Genomic DNA, 6,274 nt, shown 5'->3' with positions numbered 1-6,274 from the left:
TGTGAGAGTCAGTAAATTTTGGGAAATGAGCTGCAACCTTTGCAAGTTTGAATTCAGACTGGTGTCATGATGCAGTAACAGGAGAATGGCAGCTCAGGAGAGCTCCCATTCCAGAGACTGCTTCACATCATAAAAATGGCAGAAAATCCACAGACCAGCCCTGTTGTTCTTCTGCTGCAGCAGCAGGCACTGGGAGAACAACCTGAAAGGCAAACTGTGCTCTGCCATTATTTTATAACCACAGTTTAGATTCAGGGGTGCTCTCTCTGAGCCCACAGCTGGAACCAGAATCCCTGGCTGGCACTTCAGATTTCTTGCAAGGACTTTTTGGCCAGAAGGAGATGCTGTGTAGTGTACATGCAATAAGGCAGAAACTTTCAATTAGTGTCATCTATATCGAGTATCCACAATAAATCTCAGGAAGTCTGGTATTTGCAGGATGCAGTGGGCTGAATCCACTCACACGAGCAGCACAGCCCACTCTGTCTGTCACCTTTTACCCCACAGCTCACAGGCCTGTGTAAGGAGCAGGAACTCTGGTCAGGCTTCTGCATGTCCATTAATCATAGGGAATTTTAAATATCCTTGCAATCAGTACAGGGAAAAACTTGCAGGAAGAAAAGCTGTCAAGGACTGTGCAGGGGACAGCAGAAGAATATTTTGTTGTGATAGAGTAATACCTGGTCTTTCATTTATAATGCACAAATAAAATTTTTATTCCTGAAATCCTAATTTTTATATGAAGCCAGATTTTTGGAAAGTGTGCCCTTTTTTTCTGCTCCCACATCTCCTATGCTGTCAGAATTGTGGAGTTGTTACTTCATAAAGCACAAATACCTAACAGATAATAAAACCCAGGTCCTGAGGTGCACTCAGATTCATCCATTATTCAAATGGACTACATGACACAATTTAGGCTCAAATCATGCAGGTAGGACACACATCCACTTAAAGGAAATCAGAATCTCAGTTCTGAGTGGTTTAATCCACGTTTGTATCCCATACATGCAAATAGGAATGCTTGCATTAGTCAACATGAAGATTTCTTTAAATGAAACTAAATCTCAATCCCAGCATTATTTTTCTGTCTACATATGATTAGATCTTAAAATAATTTCAACACTGTAAATAATTCTTTTGTTTTGAAATGAGATCTTTAATTAAGACTACAGATATTTATTAAACCTCCTAAAAATCCAAAACATCCTCTTTTATACACTATGAGAATAAAACAAACTAGAACAGCAGGTTTTCTGGCTTTAGTGCAGTAAGCAGCATTCATTCCACTGGAAGAATCATCACCTTCATTCAACTCAAGGTTGTATTTTTATCTTTATCTTCTAATTAAAAGAAAAATGATTCTCAACTCTTTTCCAGTAACACTATGCACAGTAAAACCAGGTAGAAGCAGAAAAATTTCTGTAACGTCTTTGTCGTTAATGAAAATAATCCAATTTCTAAAGTGGTACAATTAGAAAATACTTTGGTAGTAGAGGCAGATTTATTAATGATACTTTATGCACACTAATTTATTATTCCCTAGCAGTAATCTGGAATAATAATAATAAATAATAATAATAATAAAAAATAAATAATCTGGAAACTTTTAAAGGAAAAATGTTTTGTTCAGAAGTATAGCTTTGTTAAAAAAAATCCTTCTTGTCTTTATTACAGAGAAAATTCTTGTGACTCAGCCTGACAGTCCTTATTAGTACAACACACGTTTGTTACTGTTTTCTTTTGATGTAATCTTTCTAAGAGGAGGAGCAACTGTATTTTAACAGCCATCCAAGGGCATATTTCTTAGGCACACAGCACAGAATTTATGCCTGAATATAGTCTGAATCTCATCCATAACTCTGATTTGCCTGGGAGAACAAAGCATTTCATTGTGTATTCAATAATGGCTTCAGCAATCTTATTCACACATTCCTTCCTTTCTTAATCAACAGAAACTGGCTGAATTCAAGATGCATCATTGGGGTGGGAGGGGGAAACAATGCCAAAGCCTATACTTTTGAAATCACCATTTCCTTCAGAGCAATAATCTCTAAGAATCTCTGTTAAAAATCCCCTAATGCAACACTTGTCCAGCATTTTGCACCATGTCCTTTCCTGATGAACTTTGCTCTATTCACTTTTTCCAGCCTGTCAGCTGGCGTGGTGCTCTGCTTATGCCTCCAAGTGAACTCTCCAGGGATCACAGTGCACAGTTTGGGAAGCACTTTGCACTTGTCTTGTGCAAAGGTTAAAGGTCAGAACAGACAATCTGAAAACCAGCAATTTTGACCTGAAAAAATACTGCCTACATTCTGGGCGTTCTTCTCCATTGCATTTCCTTATGCACATTGTAACCAGAAATCAGGGCTGGGAAATAAAATCAGAAGTGCACAAAGTTGTGATTCCTGATGCTGTACTTGGTAATGGCACCTAAATCCAATGGCATCACATAAAATGGCTGTTTTTGTAAAACACATGTTATATGAAGTCATCCTTTCATTTGGCACTAGAGCTCAATGAGGGTGTTTAAAATGTTTTGTGTATTTTAAATCTCTTCTGCTAAGAAATGGAAGAACACCCACCTGAACTTAGGCAGTCAAACTCTGTTTGCAGATGCATTGATGTAACTGAAGACAGGATTTACCCACTCCTTGCAAAGTTACTATAAACAGTATTTGTTGACACAATAAGGGCCGGGAATATACAGGTCTGGCTAAGTTACAACATGTACTGTGAGCAGACTGCATCTTTTAGACATACTGATATTTGTTTAAAACAGCCTTATTTGGTCAATATAATATTCAAGACTGATACACAATAAAGTTGAAACCAATGCTTTTAATTTTTATTTTCAGGTCTGAAGTAGAGAGTACAAGCTTGTGTATGCTTTCTTACTGATATTATTACATGGCTGAAAGCTGTCAGCTGTTCACATGGCATATTAATAAATATACCCAAATCATAAAGCTTTAACTGTATTTGCACATTGCTTTTATTACTAGACTGTTTTATTCATGTTGGCACAGATAATCCATGCAAGGTAATTACTCACATCTCATAAACCAGACATTCTGTTCTGAAATAACTAGGAACTTAGGAAAAAATATCTATCTAAAAGCAAGGGCACTTGTGGCATCAAGTCAACATGTCAAAATATTATAAAACCTAGACCTCTAATATATGATCACTGCAGGCAATAAATCACTCAGGTTCAAATTCTGATGTTTATAAATACTAAACAAATTCATATCCACTACCAGGAGACGAATATTGCAAACAAACATTAGTGTGCCCAGCATTAGACACTAATGAATGTGTTCAGTGCTGTGGACATTCACATTATTAAACATAAATACAAGTAATCTTCAGCAAAACATTTCACCCAAAGTACTGACCACTGAAGGACCAATGGAAAAATATTTTTCCTTGTTTTGAATTGATTTCAGAATTGTGTAATGTGTGAATCCAATACAGTAAAAACTAATGGAAAAAAAGTCCAAAGACTGGGGGTTTTTTGTCCAGATAATAAAAGTAGCTTTCTTTGGAAACATTTAATTTTCCCTGTTCTGCAAAAAGAACATCAAAAGAGAGAAAAGCATTAAAAACCCTTTTGAATCCTTTGACTGAAAAGTTATTGAACACTTTTTAGTTAGACAAAAGACTGATTTTTTTAATTGATCATTCAGAAGTACAGTACCTTTGTTTTCTTGGGTAAAACCTCACATTAATTAGAATGAAAAAAAAAATATTCAGAACAACTTTGGACTTATCCCAGGCATCTCTTCCAAGACATAAAACATAATCAAGTACACATTACTCATCTTGCATATTTTTGTACAACATTATTTTCAGTGATAGTTAAAAGGCCATATTTTGAATTTTAGAGATATATATTATTATGTATATGCATTTTACCCTCTCCATATCACAAAGGTGACGTAGCAGGAGAGTATCAGCAGTTATGTGGTATTCTATCCCTGTGAAAGTTAAAATGCTACATTATTATTCACAAATTTCTTGTTCAGGTATGTGCAAAAATTATATCTTAATATAGATATCAAGGGCGGGTACGTGGATTCCCTATTTTTGGACCACATTATGAAGCAGCACAAGTCATGACAGGAAATTTTTATTACATGATAATCCTCAGGGTATCTCTGTTCTCCCTTCAGAGATATCACTGTACCTCATATGGTGATATGTAAACTAGCTTTAATCTCCCTTGCTCAGGCACCAGCTGGAGTCAGGGCATGAGCTACAGCACCTCTGCCCAAGGAAATCTTCAGACTCTCTCGAGCCAGTACAGCTCCCTCTGAAGTCTGTGCTGCTGCACTTTCACTGCTGCCACCCTGCAAACACACACTGCATTCCCTTTCCCGCAGTCCAGACTTCAGAGTCACCAGATTGTGTCCTTGCTCACCCCTCCTGTACATATTCAAACCTTCTCTCTGGGCTACTGTGAGCTATTTGTACCCCACTTTCTAACTTGCTCTCCCTGACTGCAGAGAGTCATCCTGGCTGCCCCCTGCCCCAGCCCAGCTCACTGACACACCAGCCTGGTGAAACTGGCCTTCCTTGGCTGTTCCTCCCCTCCACCCCCAGCCTCAGCAAGGGCTCCCTGTCTCCTCAGTGCCTCATCCTTTCCCTCCAGCAGAGCCCCTGCACTGTGGCTGCCTCAGGAGTCTCCCTCCCGTGATCCCAGCCTCCCCTCACTGCCCACAGCCCATCCCATGTCAGTGGACACCACCAGCTGCCAGCCTGGCCTGCCCAGGGACCTCACAGACTCTGCTCCCTGAGCTGCAGCCTGACATCTCTGCCCAGATCCCACAATGATTTATCCTTCCTGCTGCCACTGAAGAGGAATCTCACAGGGACACTGAGGAGGAAAGTGGAGGGGAGAATGAGACACACACACATAAACACATGCAGATCAGAGATGAAAGACCTCATGAAATTCTCCTGAGGCTTCCATCACAAGCCCTTCCCATGGAGCCTGACTCCCTGTTCTGATGTTGCAGTCAGAGATTAGTCCCAGCCAGTGGCCAACACTGACACAAATCTGCTGAAAGAGTATCTCCAATGCAGTCTCAGTAGAGAGTATGCTGATGTGAATTCTCTCAAATAACAGTTAATAATAAACAGTGTTTTGTTGAATGGCACTGAAAAATGAAAAGGAAATGTAGAATTTTCTCACTGTTGTGAATATGTATTTAATGAAATCAAATAGGAGTGGAAAAAAAAATTAGCTTCCATAATTATGATTTATTCCTCTGGAGAATATTATGAGCCAGATCTTTGGATTTTGTAATCTATGGGACCATATTCACACCAGCCCAGCACCAACTGAAAACAGAAAATTTGCTTGCTTATAGAAAAGAAGAAAAAAAGGAAAAAAAAAAAAAAAGAAAAAGAAATAGAGAAATTAAGAGAGAGGAAAAAAATGGCTTTGCATATGATGTACTAGTGTTTTAGAATAATTCATGCATACAAAAATCTGACCCTGTAGCAACTCAGATCAGATCACTGCTAAGATCAGTGAAAACTAAGATACCTACTGAATAAATACAGGTCATACATGTCAAAACTGCCACAGGCAGTTCAGGTTGTTATTTTTGTCCAAGATGCAGACTGCCTGCAGCTAACTTAACTCTTATATTAGAACTCCAAATTTCATTTATTCCTCCCCCAAGCTTTGGATAGTTTTTCATCCCTTAAAAGATACACAAATGAGATGAGCATTACCCATGGGAGGGACAAGACAGACAATGTTATGTAATTTTTTTGCTACTCAGAACACAAGGTAAAATAGGTGCAGATGGCACCAGCATGTGGCCCACAGAAAGCATCCTCAGCCTCAGAAGTACTAATTCAAAACTGTCAGTACTGCAAGCTGTCAACACACACATCTTAATTCTCACTTAAACCAGTTAATAAAGCTTGAATGGTGATCACACTTTCCATCTTAACTCCATCAAACAGAACTGCTGTCTCCAATATAAAAGTCATTGATATTCAAAAGTATTATCAGTACTACAAGTATTGCTTCTTTGAAAAAAAGAGTTTTATAAATAACTGTTTGAATAACTTGAAAGTTGTTCTCAAAATTAGGATAGATGGCTGTATGGTTATTAGAAAAGATGATTGTATGGTTATGTTAATTGTTGGAACATAGCTACTGTTTTCCAATGGCAAATACTGCTACAATTCATGATTTGTTGCATTTAAACTAAGGAATAAAAGAGTTTGTGCCTGCTGCCTTACTAATTTTTGATCA

This window comes from Zosterops lateralis (genome assembly GCF_965231275.1).
Source record: "Zosterops lateralis genome assembly, chromosome: 8".
Lineage (NCBI taxonomy): Eukaryota > Metazoa > Chordata > Aves > Passeriformes > Zosteropidae > Zosterops > Zosterops lateralis.
Note: the sequence above shows the minus strand (reverse complement) of the source record.